A 19331-nucleotide genomic window follows, 5' to 3' on the forward strand; every position below is an offset into this window, starting at 1 on the left:
AAAAAAAAAAAAAAGGTTCTGAAGAACCTAAGGGGGGCAGGACAGGAATAAAGACAGACATAGGGAATGGACTTGAGGACAAGGGGAGTGGGAAGGTAGGTTTCTTTTTGCTGCTGTAACAAATTACCAGAAACTTATCAAACTAATCAATCAACCAACCAGGATGCATTGAGGATATACTTTATTTATGGCACTCTGGGGGACTCTAGGGTGGGATACGCCACCATGACTTCTTAAAAAAGATGCCAGTATGGTTAGTGAATCTGTATGTGAACACAAGAAAGATTAAATAATAATAGAAGATATTAGCTCACCACCACTGAAGTCATAAAACTCACCCCAATTAATTGCCCTATGACTGGTACTGCCATTCAGGAGGTAAAGGGTGCTGCAGACTGAAGTGAAATGGGATGGTTTCACAGAAGGGAAAGGATTTGAGCAGGGCTTTGAAAAAGAAGACTAATTTAGGCAGCCTATGAGGAAAGAGAGGTGTAGTTTATTCTGAGCAAACCCTTTGGATTCTTCCCCCAGTGACCTTCAGAGATCTTGTTTTCTCTTAGGGAAGAGTTCAGAGAAAGGCAAGCTAAGTCAGCCACAAGAACACCACCAGTAAACACTGCTGTCTTCCACCGGCTCCCCTCTGACAACCTACCTCCTTGCCAGGATTTCCTCCTTCCCATATCTCAACATGATACAAAGCAGCCTTTCTTTTTTCTGAGATAATCTAGAAGCAGTGCCTCATAATTACAGTAATCTTATCTCCTTTGAATTCACCAAAGTTACTCATTTTCTTTATAGCAGCACCATGGCTACATGACAGGCATTATTGGTAAGCTTTGTGTAATGGTGCAATGTTGTTTTTTTAAAGTGACATCTGCTCACATAGACTAATATTCTAACCTGTCTGACTCATTTGGTGGGAATATATACAACAGACCCATGTGAATGGGTGGGGGTGGAGGATGCATGAAGAGGGAAGCATTTTCAAGGGTATTTTTCAGTTTTTTATTTATTTTTTTAAAACATCTTTATTGGAGTATAATTGTTTTACAATGGTGTGTCAGTTTCTGCTTTATAACAAAGTGAATCAGTTATACATGTCCATATGTCCCCGTATCTCTTCCCTCTTGCATCTGCCTCCCTCCCACCCTCCCTATCCCACCCCTCTAGGTGGTCACAAAGCACCAAGCAGATCTCCCTGTGCTATACGGCCGCTTCCCACTAGCTATATATTTTATGTTTGATAGTGTATATATGTCCATTACACTCTCCCACTTTGTCTCAGCTTACCCTTCCCCCTCCCCATATCCTCAAGTCCATTCTCTACTAGGTCTGCATCTTTATTACCATATTGCCCCTAAGTTCTTCTGACCATTTTCTTTCTTTTTTTTTCTTAGATTCCATATATGTGTGTTAGCATATGGTATTTGTTTTTCTCTTTCTGACTTACTTCACTCGGTATGACAGTCTCTAGGTCCAGCCACCTCACTACAAATAACTCAGTTTCATTCCTTTTTATAGCTGAGTAATATTCCATTGTATATATATGCCCCATCTTCTTTATGCATTCAACTGTTCGTGGACACTTAGGTTGCTTCCCTGTCCTGGCTACTGTAAATGGAGCTGCAATGAATATTTTGGTATATGACACTTTTTGAATTATGGTTTTCTCAGGATATATGCCCAGTAGTGGGATTGCTGGGTCATATAGTAGTTCTATTTGTAGTTTTTTAAGAAACCTCCATACTGTTCTCCATAGTGGCTGTATCAATTTACATTCCCACCAGCAGTGCAAGAGGGTTCCCTTTTCTCCACACTCTCTCCAGCATTTATTGTTTCTAGATTTCTTGATGGTGGCCATTCTGACTGGTGTGAGATGATATCTCATTGTAGTTTTGACTTGCATTTCTCTAATGATTAATGATGTTGAGCATTCTTTCATGTGTTTGATGACAATTTGTATATCTTCTTTGCACAAATGTCTGTTTAGGTGTTCTGCCCATTTTTGGATTGGGTTGTTTGTTTTCTTGATATTGAGCTGCATGAGTTGCTTGTATGTTTTGGAGATTAATCCTTTGTCAGTTGCTTCATTTGCAAATATTTTCTCCCATTCTGAGGGTTGTCTTTTGGTCTTGTTTATGGTATCTCTTGCTGTGCAAAAGCTTTTAAGTTTCATTAGGTCCCATTTGTTTATTGTTGTTTTTATTTCCATTTCTCTAGGAGGTGGGTCAAAAAGGATCTTGCTGTGATTTATGGCATAGAGTGTTCTGCCTATACTTTCCTCTAAGAGTTTGATGGTGTCTGGCCTTACATTTAGGTCTTTAACCCATTTTGAGTTTATTTTTGTGTATGGTGTTAGGGAGTGTTCTTATTTCATTATTTACAGGTAGCTGTCCAGTTTTCCCAGCACCACTTATTGAAGAGGCTGTCTTTCCTTCACTGTATATTCTTGCCTCCTTTATCAAAGATAAGGTGACCATATATGAATGGGTTTATCTCTGGGCTTTCTATCCTGTTCCATTGATCTATATGTCTGTCTTTGTGCCAGTACCATGCTCTATTGATTATTATAGCTTTGTAGTATAGTCTGAACTCAGGGAGCCTGATTCCTCCAGCTCCATTTTTCTTTCTCAAGGTTGCTTTGGCTATTCAGGGTCTTTTGTGTTTCCATACAAATTGTGAAATTTTTTATTCTAGTTCCGTGAAAAATGCCAGTGGTAGTTTCATAGGGATTGCATGGAATCTGTAGATTGCTTTGGGTAGTATAGTCATTTTCACAATGTTGATTCTTCCAATCCCAGAACATAGTATATCTCTCCATCTATTTGTATCATCTTTAATTTCTTTCATCAGTGTCTTATAATTTTCTGCATACAAGTCTTTTGTCTCCGTAGGTAGGTTTATTCCTAAATATTTTATTCTTTTTGTTACAATGGTAAATGGGAGTGTTTCCTTAATATCTCTTTCAGATTTTTCATCATTAGTGTTTAAGAATTCAAGAGATTTCTGTGCATTAATTTTGTATCGTGCAACACTACCAAATTCATTGATTAGCTCTAGTAGTTTTCTGGTAGCATCTTTAGGATTATCTATGTGTAGTAACATGTCATCTGCAAACAGTGACAACTTTACTTCTTTTCCAATTTGGATTCCTTTTATTTCTTTTTCTTCTCTGATTGCTGTGGCTAAAACTTCCAAAACTATGTTGAATAATAGTGGTGAGAGTGGGAAACCTTGTCTTGTTCCTGATCTTAGTGGAAATAGTTTCAGTTTTTTACCATCGAGGACGATGTTGGCTGTGGGTTTGTCATATATGGCCTTTATTATGTTGAGGAAAGTTCCCTCTATGCCTACTTTCTGGAGAGTTTTTATCATAAATGGGTGTAGAATTTTGTCAAATGCTTTCTCTGCATGTATTGAGATGATCATATGGTTTTTCTCCTTCAGTTTGTCAATATGGTTTATCATGTTGATTGATTTGCATATATTGAAGACTCCTTGCCTTCCTGGGATAAACCCCATTTGATCATAATTTATGATCCTTTTAATGTGCTGTTGGATTCTGTTTGCTAGTATTTTGCTGAGGATTTTTGCATCTATGTTCATCAGTGATATTGGTCTGTAGTTTTCTTTCTTTGTGACATCTTTGTCTGGTTTTGGTATCAGGGTGATGGTGGCCTTGTAGAATGAGTTTGGGAGTGTTCCTCCCTCTGCTATATTTTGGAAGAGTTTGAGAAGGATAAGTGTTAGCTCTTCTCTAAATGTTTGATACAATTCACCTGTGAAGCCATCTGGTCCTGGGCTTTAGTTTGTTCGAAGATTTTTAATCACAGTTTCAATTTCAGTGCTTGTGATTGGTCTGTTCATATTTTCTATTTCTTCCTGGTTCAGTCTTGGAAGGTTGTGCATTTCTACAAATTTGTCCATTTCTTCCAGGTTGTCCATTTTATTGGCATATACTTGCTTGCAGTAATCTCTCATGATCCTTTGTATTTCTGCAGTGTCAGTTGTTACTTCTCCTTTTTCATTTCTAATTCTATTGATTTGAGTCTTCTCCCTTTTATTCTTGATGAGTCTGGCTAATGGTTTATCAATTTTATTTATCTTCTCAAAGAACCAGCTTTTAGTTTTATTGATCTCTGCTATCATTTCCTTCACTTCTTTTTAATTTATTTCTGATCTGATCTTTATGATTTCTTTCCTTTTGCTAACTTTGGGGGATTTTTTGTTCTTCTTTCTCTCATTGCTTTAGGTGTAAGGTTAAGTTGTTTATTTGAGATGTTTCTTGTTTCTTGAGGTAGGCTTGTATAGCTATAAACTTCCCTCATAGAACTGCTTTTGCTGCATCCCATAGGTTTGGGGTCATTGTATTTTCATTATCATTTGTTTCCAGGTATTTTTTATTTTTCTCTTTGATTTCTTCAGTGATCTCTTGGTTATTAAGTAGTGTGTTGTTTAACCTCCATGTGTTTGTATTTCTTACAAATTTTTTCCTGTAACTGATATCTAGTCTCATGGCATTGTGGTCAGAAAAGATACTTGATACAATTTCAATTTTCTTATATCTACCAAGGCTTGATTTGTGATCCAAGATATGATCTGTCCTTGAGAATGTTCCATGAGCACTTGAGAAGAATGTGTATTCTGTTGTTTCTGGATGGAATGTCCTATAAATATCAATTAAGTCCATCTTGTTTAATATATAATTTAAAACTTGTGTTTCCTTATTTATTTTCATTTTGGATGATCTGTCCATTGGTGAAAGTGGTGTGTTAAAGTCCCCTACTATGACTGTGTTACTGTTGATTTTCCCTTTTATGGCTGTTAGTATTTGCCTTATGTATTGAGGTGCTCCTATGTTGGGTGCATAAATATTTACAATTGTTATATCTTCTTCTTGGATTGATCCCTTGATCATTATGTAGTGTCCTTCTTTGTCTCTTGTAATAGTCTTTGTTTTAAAGTCATTTTGTCTGTTATGAGAATTGCTACTCCAGCTTTCTTTTGATTTCCATTTCCATGGAATATCTTTTTCCATCCCCTCACTTTCAGTATGTATGTGTCCCTAAGTCTGAAGTGGGTCTCTCATAGACAGCATATATATGGGTCTTGTTTTTGTATCCATTCAGCCAGTCTATGTCTTTTGGTTGTAGCATTTAATCCATTTACATTTAAGGTAATTATCTATATGTATGTTCCTGTTACCATTTTCTTATTCCATTTGCATTTAAGGTAATTATCAATATGTATATTCCTGTTACCATTTTCTTAATTGTTTTGGGTTTATTATTGTAGGTCTTCTCCTTTCTTGTGTTTCCTGCATAGGGAAGTTCCTTTAGCATTTGTTGTAAAGCTGGTTTGGTGGTGCTGAATTCTCTTAGCTTCTGCTTGTCTGTAAAGCTTTTAATTTCTCCATCAAATCTGAATGAGATCCTTGCTGGGTAGAGTAATCTTGTTTGTAGGATTTTCTCTTTCATCACTTTAAATATGTCCTGCCACTCCCTTCTGGCTTGCAGAGTTTCTGGTGAAAGATCAACTGTTAACCTTATGGGGATTCCCTTATGTGTTACTTGTTATTTTTCCCTTGCTGCTTTTAATATTTGCTCTTTGTATTTAATGTTTGATAGTTTGATTAATATGTGTCTTGGCGTGTTTCTCCTTGGATTTTCTTGTATGGGACTCTCTGTGCTTCCTGGACTTGATTAACTATTTCCTTTCCCATATTTAGGAAGTTTTCAACTATAATCTCTTCAAATATTTTCTCAGTCCCTTTCTTTTTCTCTTCTTCTTCTGGGACCCCTATAATTCGAATGTTGGTGTGTTTAATGTTGTCCCAGAGGTCTCTGAGACTGTCCTCAATTCTTTTCATTCTTTTTTCTTTATTCTGCTCTGCAGTATTTATTTCCATTCTTTTATCTTCCAGGTCACTTATGTGTTCTTCTGCCTCAGTTATTCTGCTATTGATCCCTTCTAGAGAATTTTTAATTTCATTTATTGTGTTGTTCATTTCTGTTTGTTTGCTCTTTAGATATTCTAGGTCCTTGTTAAACGTTTCTTGTATTTTCTCCATTCTATTTCCAAGATTTTGGATCATCTTTACTATCATTACTCTGAATTCTTTTTCAGGTAGACTATCTATTTCCGCTTCACTTGTTAGGTCTGGTGGGTTTTTGCCTTGCTCCTTCATCTGCTGTGTGTTTCTCTGTCTTCTCATTTTGCTTTATTTACTGTGTTTGGGATCTCTTTTTCCCAGGCTGCAGATTCGTAGTTTCCTTTGTTTTTGGTGTCTCTCCCCAGTGGCTAAAGTTGGTTCAATGGGTTATGTAGGCTTCCTGGTGGAGAGGACTAGTTCTTGTGTTCTGCTGGATGAGGCTGCATCTTGCCTTTTTGGTGGGCAGGTCCACGTCTGGTGGTGTGCTTTGGGGTTTCTGTGGCCTTAGTATGATTTTAGGCAGCCTCTGTGCTAATGGATGGGGTTGTGTTCCTGGTTTGCTAGTTGTTTGGCATAGGGTGTCCAGCAGTGTAGCTTGCTGGTCGTTGAGTGGAGCTGGGTTTTGGTGTTGAGATGGAGATCTTTTGGAGATTTTTGCTGGTTGATATTACGTGGAGCTGGGAGGCCTCTTGTGGACCAATGTCCTGAACTTTGCTCTCCCACCTCAGTGGCACAATGCTAACACCTGGCTGGAGCACCAAGAGCTTGTCCTCCACACAGCTCAGAATAAAAGGGAGAAACGAAAGAAAGAAAGAAAGAAAGAAGATAACATACAGTAAAATCAAATAATTAAAATAAAAAATAATTATTAAGAAAAAAAATTTTTTTTAAGTAAAAGGGGAAAAAATATAAATATCGTTGCTCCCAAACTCCACCTCTTCAATTTGGCATGATTTGTTGTCTATTCAGGTATTCCGCAGATGCAGGGTACATCAAGTTGATTGTGGAGATTTAATCCACTGCTCCTGAGGCTGCTGGGAGAAATTTCCCTTTCTCTTCTTTGTTCGCACAGCTCCCGGGATTCAGCTTTGGATTTGGCCCCGCCTTTGCGTGTAGGTTGCCCGAGGGTGTCTGCTCTTCTCTCAGACAGGACGGGGTTAAAGGAGCAGCTGATTCGGGGGCTCTGGCTCACTCAGGCCGGGGGGAGGGAGGGGCACGGATGCGGGGAGAGCCTGCGGCAGCAGAGGCCAGTGTGACGTTGCACCAGCCTGAGGCGCGCTGTGCATTCTCCCGGGGAAGTTGTCCCTGGATCCCAGGACCCTGGCAGTGGCGGGCTGCACAGGCTCCCGGTAGGGGAGGCGCAGATAGTGACCTGTGCACACAGGCTTCTTGGTGGCGGCAGCAGCAGCCTTAGCATCTCAGGCCAGCCTCTGGGGTCTGCGCTGATAGCCGTGGCTCGCACCCATCTCTGGAGCTCCTTTACACTGCACGCTTAATCCCCTCTCCTCGCGCCCCAGGAAGCAAAGAGGGAAGCAAAGGTCTCTTGCCTCTTCGGCAGCTCCAGACTTCAACTGGACTCCCTCCTGGCTAGCCATGGTGCACTAGTCCCTTCAGGCTGTTTTCACTCTGCCAACTCCAGACCATTCCCTGGGATCCGACCAAAGCCCGAGCCTCCGCTCCCAGCCCCCGCCCGCCCTGGCGGGTGAGCCGACAAGCCTCTCGGTCTGGTGAGTGCCGGTCGGCACCGATCCTCTGCGGGAATCTCTCCACTTTGCCCTCCGCACCCTGTTACTGCGCTCTCCTCCGCGGCTCTGAAGCTCCCCCTTCCGCCACCCAAAGTCTCCACCCGCGAAGGGGCTTCTAGTGTGTGGAAACCTCTCCTCCTTCACAGCTCCCTCCCACTGGTGCAGGTCCCATCCCTATTCTTTTGTCTCTGTTTATTCTTTTTTCTTTTGCCCTACCCAGGTACATGGGGAGTTTCTTGCCTTTTGGGATGTCTGAGGTCTTCTGCCAGCGTTCGGTGGGTGTTCTGTAGGAGTTGTTCCACATGTAGATGTATTTCTGATGTATCTGTGGGGAGGAAGGTGATCTCCGCGTCTAACTCTTCTGCCATCTTGAAGCTCCCTTTTCTGATTTGTAGTTTTTTAGATCAAGAGTATGAGTATTTCATTTCGTGCAGAAGGGCAGTGCACATTCGTTGCAGTAGTGGTCATGTCTAATTCCCTCCTAATGTCTGAAAGGTACCACGTTTCAGGATGGGTGAAGATGGTCATGCTTCTCAAATACATTTTGATTACCTTGGTGATTCTCATCCATATCCTTGTCCCCCACAACCTGGAGTTTCATCAGTTCATCTCCTCTCCAACTGTGCTTTCCACAAGTGAATCCCTTTGAGAGTCCATCTGTGTATTTCACAATACCTTCCTGCTTTCAAAATCTGTGATTTTATATGTCTAGTGGCCTTCCTCTCCTCGGAATCCTTCTTCCAAGGGCACTGAGAAGCACATGGTTCTCTGTCCATTTACTCCCTTCACTGAGGGCACCTATGTGCCAGGCCTTGGGGACACAAGTGTGGGTAAGTCCAAACTTTGTCCCCCAAAGAGCTTACAGTCTTGTAGGGCCATGATCAAGGGAAACCCCAGAATACTAAAAGACTGACACTCAAAGTAGAGCATCAGAGGGGAGGTGATACTGAGTACGGTGCAACATGTTCATGTGTGTTTATAAACTTTCAGCTTCTCTCTATGGCTGTTTCATAATATCCTAACTCCCTTGTCTGGATTTCTAGGTCCTGCATAATCTGGTCCCACCAGACATAACCAACCCATATCTCTCCCTGCCATCACAAATCATCTGCTCCTGTTGGGTAGCCTATCCCCCTTGTTTTTCCCTGTACACCCTCTTATTCTTAACTCTGGGTCTTTGCTCACATTTTCTGTCTAAACGAACCTTCTACTACCACCTCCACCAATAACACCAGCAACAATTCTCAGACCCATTTCACTTTCTGAGGCCAACTCACTTCCTAATTCTTTATGAAGCTCCTCCAAACACATCAAACATTCTATAACTTTTTCTGAACTCTCACAGTACTTAAGCTATAAGTACAACTTAGATAACATATGTGAAAGTAATAGTTATTGGGTTGCCCAAAAAGTTCATTCGGGCTTTTCCATAACACCTTATGGAAAACTCGAACGAAATTTTTGGCCAACCCAACAAAAATTTGGAAAGCACAATGCAAATATAAAGAATTGCTGTTATCTTTAACTGGTAGGAGAGCTTTTAATGCCTTCACCAACATTAGCTGTATTTCTTTACGCAAGTTAGTTCTTTATCTGTAATATAGGAAAAACCTATGTTGACATTACAGGGCTGTTATAAGTATTAATCAAATATATTGGCATGCATGTAAGCTGTCTGACTTGTGATGGGAAGCTCTTGAAGGAATGATGATAGCAGTAAGGGTGTTATTTTTTTCTCAGAGAGTATGTGTTTTGCCTTGTTCCTTTTATTGTTCAACAGGCCAGGACTGATGTGCCTTTGGGGGTGAGAGAAACAGAAAATTTGTCTTACGAAAGAAAGGTTTTCATAAGGATAAAATTAAATATCCTTCAGAGCTCTGCAACTTTCATCTTAAAATTCAGAGAAGAATTATAATATTGTAATGGTGATGACTTCCCATTTCCTGTGTCACCAGTGCTTGGCAAGAAGACAATGGTTTGGCCCTGACACTCCCTTAGAGACTAAGGGACCATTGTTCTCTAGGGAACAGTGTTTATAAGAATTGAAGGCACTCACCAGCTGAGGGAAGTAGAGATGAAGGAGAGGGGCATGGTGGTAGCTGCCTTTTCTGGAATGTAGTGACTTTCTGACCTTTAGAATTAAAATGTTTTCCAGTACAGTGCTTAGATGCTGAGCCATCAGCACAGAATAGTGTTTGGAAACTGGAGTGATTTCACCTATAATCCCTCACCCCCACTCCACCAAGGGGAATTTCACAATATCTGAAGACATTTTTGGTCATCATAACTTGACCAGGATGGGGGTTCTATGGCATCTAATGGGTAGAGGCCAAGGATGCAGCTAAACATCCTGCAGTTCACAAGACAACACCCCAACTAAAAATTATCTGGCCCAAAATGTCAGTAGTGTGGAGCTCAAGAAACCCTGCATTGGATGCAGTTCTAACCCATAGCTCTGAGTTCCACTAATCCTGTGCTGAATTATCTGATCCCCAAACCACTTCTTCCTTTGTGTCTTCCCTAGACCCAGGGTCCAGAAAGACCAAATTGGCATTAATCAATAGAAATCTATCAGCAAACCTTGAAGATCCAGAACAAATGTCACTTCCCCTATGAATTTTCCCCTAGATAGTGTATCCCCTTCTATGCTGGACAGCATTTGACCACCTTACATGCAACTGGGGGATTTTAATACAAGGAGTTGATTTCAGGAGATGGAAGAACTTAAAAACCAAACAGGTTGATGAAACAATCCAGAGATTAACACCAGAAAGAAGCCACTACCACCAGAGGACTGGAAAGGTGAAGAAAGGAGGTAGTGTTTCTAGAGCCCAGGGGCCGGTAGGAGCTGGAAACTCAGGCAGACACAGTCATCCTTGGAATCGCTGCGTGAAGACAGAAGCAGACAGAAAAAAAAAAAATACCTCAGTTGCTCCCTTCCTCCTACCTACTAATCTCTCTCTAATCTCTTCCCAATGACTGAATCCAGTGAAAATCAGCTGGAAAGGGAGCTTGGGAGATACAGCCTCCAAGGGTCAGCCCTTTGACAAAACAAAGAAAAGCAGAAAAAAGAGCAGGAAAGGATCTAAGGTCAAAGAGGACCAAGACCAAAACAGCACCCAGTGCAGTTTGGATCCACATCTTCTGTGGCTCTGGCCATATTGTCTCATAGTATTGTTTGTAGTATTATTCCCTTCCTTTTTCTCTTTTTGTGTGAGCTGGAATGCAGATGTAATGACAGTAGCTGGAGCAGCCACCTTGGACCGCAAAATGAATGATGCAGTCTGAGGATGGCAAAGCAACAAGACAGAAGAAGCCTGGATTTCTTATAATTGTGGAACTACAATGCTGCCCACCTAGACTTCTATGTGAGAGAGAAATAAACTTTTACTATGATTAATCCATTTCCATTATTACTTGGGATCTCTCTATTACAGAGCTGAAACAAAATCCTAATTAACACAATTCCCTTTCCTCCTGGATCTTGATATCCAAAGCATATTAGAGATTCTCTTTCATTCACTCATTCTCAGTCCAGAAACTAACAAAAGCAGAGACAGTGCCATGGCAACATCATGTTTTAGGGATGTCTTTTGGGCATGTAAAATTTTATGGAACCTCTCAAATCAACTTGCTTGAGCAGATATTTATTTTTGTATCCCCATATTCAAAAATAAAATTTCAGTCAGTAATTAACAGTAGAGAAAGAAAAAAATACAAAATGACAAATGGAATAGTGTTTCTCAAACTCTTGGATGGCAATGAAATCACCTGGAGAACTTGTTAAAACAGATTCCTGGACCCTAGACTCAGAGATTCTGATTTAGTATATTTGGGGTGAGGCTGAGATTTTGCATTTCTAACAAGCTCCCAAGTGATGTTGATGCTGCTAGCCCAGCAACTACACTTCCAGTAGCATTATTTTAGAATATAATGCCCAAAGAATGGAGATGAATTGATGAAAACCGTCCATTGTCTTAGACACAACATAAATGTGGGGCCTTTGAAAAATGACATGAGTGAAACGTGTAAAAAGCTAAGGTTAGCCATGTAGAAAGATCACTAAAGAACTGGTAGGAAAACAGAAATTAAGTGGGTGGCTTGAATAAGGATCTGTGTCACTAGATGAAAGGGAGGTTCTTGAACCTACAAAGATCCTGAGAGTGCTGGGGGAATGGCTGCCAGTCTGCAGTCAGCTTATCCACCAGTCCTGTCAGCCAGCTCAGCCAAGGAAACAGAGAGGCACTCTTACACCTTGGCAATTGCCATGGTCCCTTGTGAGAGGTGCCAGGGATGGGGTTGGGGTGGAGATTTGGGAGACTTGGGGACACTTTAGACCCCTTTTCTATCCATCACAAATAAGCAGTATAATATAAGCTAAAAAAAAAAAAAAGTGTTCTCACATTTGAGCACAGTTTCAACTCAAGTCTCCAGCCAGCCCTTTTCCAACTACATTACTATCCGGAGTACTTCCTACACAGAAATACTGACGTTCCACTGCCAAGGAGCGTGGGTTTTTAAAATCTTCTCTCTCCCCAAACCCCAACCCGCAGTAATCTAATCCACTTCTGTGAAGTGTGTGTGAGATTTCACATAGACAGCAGGGCAGAATAAGTGATCTGGAAATAAATTATTGGCTGTCTAAACATAGACACCAAATTTAGATATTGACAGAGCTTAACATAAAACTTCCTTCCTCCTCCTTTCTTTTCCTATTTATTCTCCTTCCTCCTTTATTTCTCATTCTCTGCACATCTGCAACTCCTACCCTCCATCCCCACCCCTTTCAACAATCAGTGAGCTTTTTAGCAGGATTTAACTTCATCCTGAGCACTTCTCTCTCTTCTGGACTAAACTGGCAGAACTCAAAGATGCATACAGCACCCTCCTTTCATAACTGAATCTCTACTGGGCCTTTCTCTTAATTAACCTGGTTGGTCTTGAAGGACTGTGTCACCTGTGCCTCAGGGGCCCCTTCATACCATCCTTGGGTCTGAATGACCCAATCAGAGGATTCGGACCAGGGACCAGCTTCCCGGCCTGCTTTATCTGTGAGCTGGCTGCCTGAAATATTTCTACCAGTTCAGAGATTGAGTCTGCATGGTGCCAAGCTTACATATCATGCATAAAGATGGATCATTTCTCCTCAACTGCCCCAGAGTAAGACTTGTAAAGTGTTTATTAAGACAGCGTTCATGACTTATCTCCACTTTCCCAAAAAACAAAACCCGTCATGGAAAATCTTATCCCTAACTTAGAATTTGGGAATTCTGAGGTCATGTTTCTGAAATTCCTCTCTTTTTTTTTTGGTCATATGATCTATCTGCCAAACATGCTGTCATGCTTCTGGGCCTAGAGCTCTGTCTGGTATCATCTGGAGACTTCACTGGAATTGTTTAGATAGCTATGTCTCTCTCTCTCTCTCTCTGTCTCTCTCTGTCTCCCTCCCCTCCCTCCCCCTCAGTCCCATGTCTCTTCTCCACATGGCCTCTCCACATGGACTCTCCAGCAGGAAAGCCAGGCTTCTTACACGATGGCACATGGCTTCCAAAAGCGAGGATTCCCACAGTGAGGGCTACAAGTCTTCTTAACGCCTAAGCAGATATACAACTGGAGCAGAGTCACTTCTACCTCCTTCTATTGGTTAACAGGAGTCCAGCCCTGATTCAATGTGGGAGAGGACCACACAAGAGCATCAAGTATCGGGACGTGTGGTTCACTGGGGGACCTTCCTTAGAGACTAGCTATCACAGCTGAATATTCCAGTATGCCAAAATCTAAACCCTGATGAGGACTGCTAGCGCTCACCAATATCTGTGTTCTCCTTGTCTTCCTTGGGCACGCCAAACTTTCCAGCCTCCTTTGAAATTAGGTGTGGCCGCGTCAATGAGTTTGGTCTGATAGAATACACATGGAAGTGCCAAAGGCCCCACTTCCAGGCCTGGCCTATCCGAGTGCCCCACTAGGTTTACTATCCATTATTGGCTCTTGCCTGAACCAGTCTTGACTAAGATGCTTGCAAAATGATAGATTTCTAACTCCAGCATTTCCTCCAGTCAGTGCTCAGACTTACTGTAGGCAAGAGCCCTCTCTTCTCACCCATTTATTTATTTGTTTACTTATCTATTGATTATCAATGACCTTCATACTGCCTTAATTATTTTGGTGTTTAAATTGTCCCAGATTTGGTCAGTGAGAGCCCCTTCAAGTAGGATCTGTGTCTTTTTTGTGTGTTTTAACCTTCTTACTTTCTAACATAACAAAATATCTCATTTTCTACCTACCCTACCCCGGCCCTAGGATTTGTCATTTCTCTAAGGAGCCCTGATTCCATTTATTGGGAAACAGTATTTAGAAACCAAGATGAGCTAATTGCTACAGGTGCTGTTGGAGTGATTTTGCTTCTAGATCCTTGTTGCAGACAAAGCTAGAAAATATATGAATGTTTATATATATATACATATACAAACATGTACATAAATGTGTATATAATATATCTATGCATACATAAACGTAGTTTAGAAATAATAAGTTCACACAGATAACGTGAAATACAGTTTATCCCCACAGGGTTTCTTCTTGTCTACTCCCATTCCATATATGTACCCTCTCCATAATGAGATATCTGGACCCCAACAAAATATGTATTTATATATTTACTCATTTGCTTAATCCTAGAATACACGTGAAGTAGCTTCAGAATTTCTTCGAAATCCTTTAAGGTTCATATGTTTCAGTTTGCTTTCAGTGTTAGGTTCTTTTGCCCCTTCCTATCCCTGCTGATTTAATTAATGTATATTTTATACCCAGTTGGCCCTCTGTATCTTCAGTTTCCACATTCGTGGATTCAAACAACCGCAGATTAAAAATTCAAAAAAACTCCAGAAAGTTCCAAAATGCAAAACTTGAATTTGCCTCAGGCTGGAAACTATTAACATAGCATTTACATTGTATTTACAACTATTGATATAGCATTTGCGTTGTATTAGGTATTATGACATAATCTAGAGGTCATTTAAATTATACAGGAGAATGTACATAGGTTATATGCAAATACTACACTATTTTATGTAAAGGACTTGAGCATCCATGAATTTTGATATCTGCGGGGTGGTCCTGGAACCAGTCTGCTGTGGATAGCAAGGGACAACTTATATATTGTAAATATGTAGTGCATAAACACGCTTCCAAAAGGCAAATTAAACAGAAGATATTTGTATTCTCTAAGAATAATTTTATGCAACTCCCTTACACCTCATTTCCCTTCCACCATCCCTTGTAAGTAGCCAACTTTATTGTTTTCTGGTTTATTCTTCTTGTTTCTTTTTGTAAAAATAAACTGTATACATATGTTTTAAAAAACATTTCCTCATCCTTTTTACACAAAGGGTAACATACTATATTTATATGCTCTTTTGTACTTTTTTTTCACTTAACACTGTCTCTTGGCAATCACTACTCAATACTTTCATAGAGACTTTTCTTATTTTCTTATTTTTTTTTACAGCCATATAGCATTCTATTATGTGACTGTACCATAATTCATTCAACCAATCTCCTATACTTTAGGTAGTTCCAAAATTTTGCAGTATAAATAATGCTGCAATAAATAACCTTTTGCATATTTTTTTTTTATTGTTAGAAGTATATCTTCAAGGTAGGCCCTAGGATCAAAGGGTAAACACTAACATTTACAATGCCTATAGAGTTTGTAACATTTTACATTTTCATCAGCAATGTATGAAAATGCCTGTTTCCCAACTTCACTAATATAATTTGTCAAGCTTATGAACTTTTGCCACTCTGGATGGATAGAAAATAGAGTCTCATATATACATATTGTATAATTTTTCTCAGAGTGAAAAGACAGCTCGCAAAAGAAACAGGAATACCACCTAAGTGAACTAGAATTCACAGGAGACAATTATAATGCTCAACTAAAGTAGGTGGATTACCAACTAATGATTCTGGCTGGGGTGTGAATTCTAAAACTGCCCATATCTAGAGTAATACTTCTTTGAAAGCTGAGACCTATTCATAATATGCTTTGCCAGTTGGAGAGCCCATCCATTTGCCTTAAATGGGGTTGTTTCCACAAATACCCTCTCAAATTTCTAATGATGTTTTAAATTTAATTCTTTAATAATCTATTTTAGCTTTGTTGACTGATTGATGTGGGAAAAAATTCCATTTGCCTGTGCAGGTTGATTTACTACCCAACTGGTTCAATTAATAAATCAGCCACTTGACTCCACAGAATTCTTTATACATTCCTCCTCTCTGGAAGGACCATATTTTGCATAGATAGTTTAGTATCTGATTGTGTTCTGCATCTATTTCCTACCTATATCTGGCTCTGTAGTCATAGCTGCTAATATCATTCTATGATTTCTAAGACTTCAGTCTGCCTTTCAAGTCTTCTCTCTCATTTTTCCCACAGAGTTGATACTCTGTGTCAGGGGTTTTCAATTGCTTTTATGGTATGAAATTGTTTCAAATGAAATTCACTATATATAAAAGATTTGTACAAAGGACAGATCAGAAGATGGTCATTTGTTGCACAAAAGATTTCAAAAGAATATTCCTTTATTTTGAACCCTCCCTATATGCATTTCTTTGTATAAAGCTGAATGCAAATTGCCAACTAAATAGAACAGAGGAGCCCTAATGATGAACACAAAAGTTTTAATTCAGGGGTTATCCATGACATTTGTATTTTTATATCAGCCTCAGTATAATTTTGTTTTTAACAGCATCCCTTGCAGTCTTAGGCTATGCTTCAATTACATGGATCCAAAAGCTTTAAAGAGGAGTAGCAGTGTTTTGCTAGCAATATCTAACAATAGTAGGAATTTCTTATCCTGAAGATAAAAATCAAACAAGTCCAACATAAAATATGCAATGAAAGTATCAGTTATAACACATGATCCCAATGCAATATGTTGCCTATTAGCTTATTAATGAACCATCCACTGTGTTTCTCTGACAAGACCGTGTGGCAAATATGGCTGTGCTTAAGCCTTGCCTGGAATGTCATTGAGCAGAGCACTCAGGCTGCAGTGAATAGCTCACATGGGTAGACATCAACTGATCTGAATTCAAAAAATTACAAATAATGTACAGATATAACCAGCAAGATCACAAAATTCTTGAGGAAAGGAACACTTAATTTTATATCCCTATAGTATTTAGTGTGGTAAATCTAGTTGTTGTTTTGTATTATCCTGTAAGTCTTTTCAGGTATATGTGATTTGTATCCACAGAAGATTTCAAGACTCTTGAATGCAGAAAATCTGTGTGTACATATGCGTGTGTGTGTGTGTGTGTGTGTGTGTGTGTGTGTGTGTGTGTGTGTGATGAAATAGTGGCAGGATCCCTAGTCTTTGCCCCTATTGCTACTTACTGTGGCTTACCTTCCTCTACTGGCATGCTGAACCAATAGGATTATGGTGAGACTCCTACGCTGTAATAGTCTCTTAGGATTACAGCTATCTCCTCTTTCTCATCTTTCCCAACAAGATACATAGTCCCAAACTTCCTAAAGAAGGTCTGCTTCCCTAGTCTGGTCAAGTGCTCAGCTAATCTTTGCTGAGAAGGGCAGGGCTCCTGAGATGTACACTACATATAAGTAAGACAAAGGAGTTAAGTAAATGATACTGGACATGTTATTTAACTTTATCTGTAACATTGGGGTAACTTATTCCAAAATATTGTTTCAATGACTAAATATTACATATAAAATGCTTAGAATAGTGCCTGGCAAGTAGAAAGCCCAGAATATATTAGCTATCATTCATTAATATGTATAGAATGCCTACTATGTGCCCAGTGCTTTACTGGGTCCTTCAGTATGTTATCTTATTTAACTGAAGTGTATCGCTCCATTACTCAGATTCTCATAAGTGAACAATACTGAAACTAATACTTGCTTAGTGAAGATTTACTGAACATACAAGTGAATGGATGAAGAATGAAGCTGTTCTTCCTAGATCTTCCTCTCTCATTCTCTTTGTTTTCTACACCTTAGATCTGGATGACATGAAAGGACAGGCCAAGGCTTATTTTTGTTTCTTTGAGTGCAAGGTCTTAGAGGTTTTGTTCATGTGTTTTGTGTCATGGTCAACATTCAACCATTCATGGTGATGCTTGTTTCACTTCCAATACAGCACCCTTGCCTTGCATATGCTATTTACTCTCCTAGGCAGCAGCCTGAAACACTGAAGCAGATGCTCTGTGTGTAGCTTCACCTAACTGTGCCAGAGTTTCAGCTCTCAGATTGGAAATAAAATACAAGTATGCACAAGTTTGGCAGGTGGGAGTGAGGCAAAGAGAGGGAAGGAGAAAGAGGCAGGGAGAAAGGAGAATTCTGGCCTAGCTCTGAAGAGATATGGGGCTTTATAAGAGTTCACCAACATAAAGAATTGAACAGAATATTGCCAAAACTAGGCTGCCTGCAAATGCCAAATAATAAGAATCCTTTATCAGGAACACTAGGAACCCTTTCAAGAGAGAAACATAAAGAATTCCAGGAAGCACATATTCAAAGCCCGTTTCCTAGGCAGCTGAAGCCACCCACCTTCCCTTGAATAAATGGAGCCAAATTCAGTTCTCAAATGTGCCATTTGCCTTGCCTTTCAAAACACTCCTGAGAGTTCAGCTGGTATCTTTTGTTTTCTGAAAGAACCCTGTAAGAAAAGGGTTTGATGCTGCTACCCGGTCATTGGAAATCTTTTAATTCCAAGCCCTGTCTCCCAACTGCCCCACCTCAACTCTTAGCCCACCTCTGTAGCAGCCTCAAGCTGAGTTGTCACTCCAGTGAATGTGGAAATAGAACATGTCAGCTGATCTCCCTTGTAGTTCTTTGAAGTTCTGAGATCTGAACACAATCCTACAGTGTTGGCTTTAGCCTGCACTAAAGGTTAGATGATGCATGCCTATAAAGCCCTTAAGACAGAATTGGGCACAGAGTAAGCACATACCTGGATGTTTGCTACTATAATTAATACTTTTATTATCTTCTCTACAGTATTAGACTAAATGTTCCCTATGGCTTCCTTCCAAGCAGAGGTTATAAACCCAAAAGTTTTGGGGTTATGTGAATTAGAGAAACTGACAGGAAGAACATAGGAAGAGGTGGGGCAGCGTCACCTGGGGCACACCTGCACCATTGCATAAAAAATAAAGCATTTGAAATCACGTGTTTGGAAAACACTATGAAAACGTCAAAATCAAACCAAAACAAAACAAAAATTAGATCTGACTGGTGGACTGCCAGTGTGCCAGGCTTGCTCTAAACATTTCTTACAATCCCCATCCCACAAGGCACTCTAGTCCCAGCAGGAAAGGATGGTGTTTGGCTGCATGCTCACTGAGCAGTGCTCCCAGCCAGGCTTCTTGGGAAGCCAGGAGACCCTGGAATGAGCTTTACCTGAGTGGTCTGTCCTCTCCACCCTGGCCACCCGTAGCAACCTCTGGTAAACTCCTTTCCCCTCTTGAGGGCTCTGAACTTTATGACTGGTTAGTTGCTTTGGTCTTGCCCTGTTTGCTGTGTTCTCTAGTCTAAACTAGGGTCTGTGATGACACAATATAATGGAGAGTGGGATATTTTTTTGCACCTTCAAGGAGTATTTATTGAGCGCTACTAAACTCTATGC

This window comes from Kogia breviceps, chromosome 1, assembly GCF_026419965.1.
Source record: "Kogia breviceps isolate mKogBre1 chromosome 1, mKogBre1 haplotype 1, whole genome shotgun sequence".
In the NCBI taxonomy this organism is placed as follows: Eukaryota; Metazoa; Chordata; class Mammalia; order Artiodactyla; family Physeteridae; genus Kogia; species Kogia breviceps.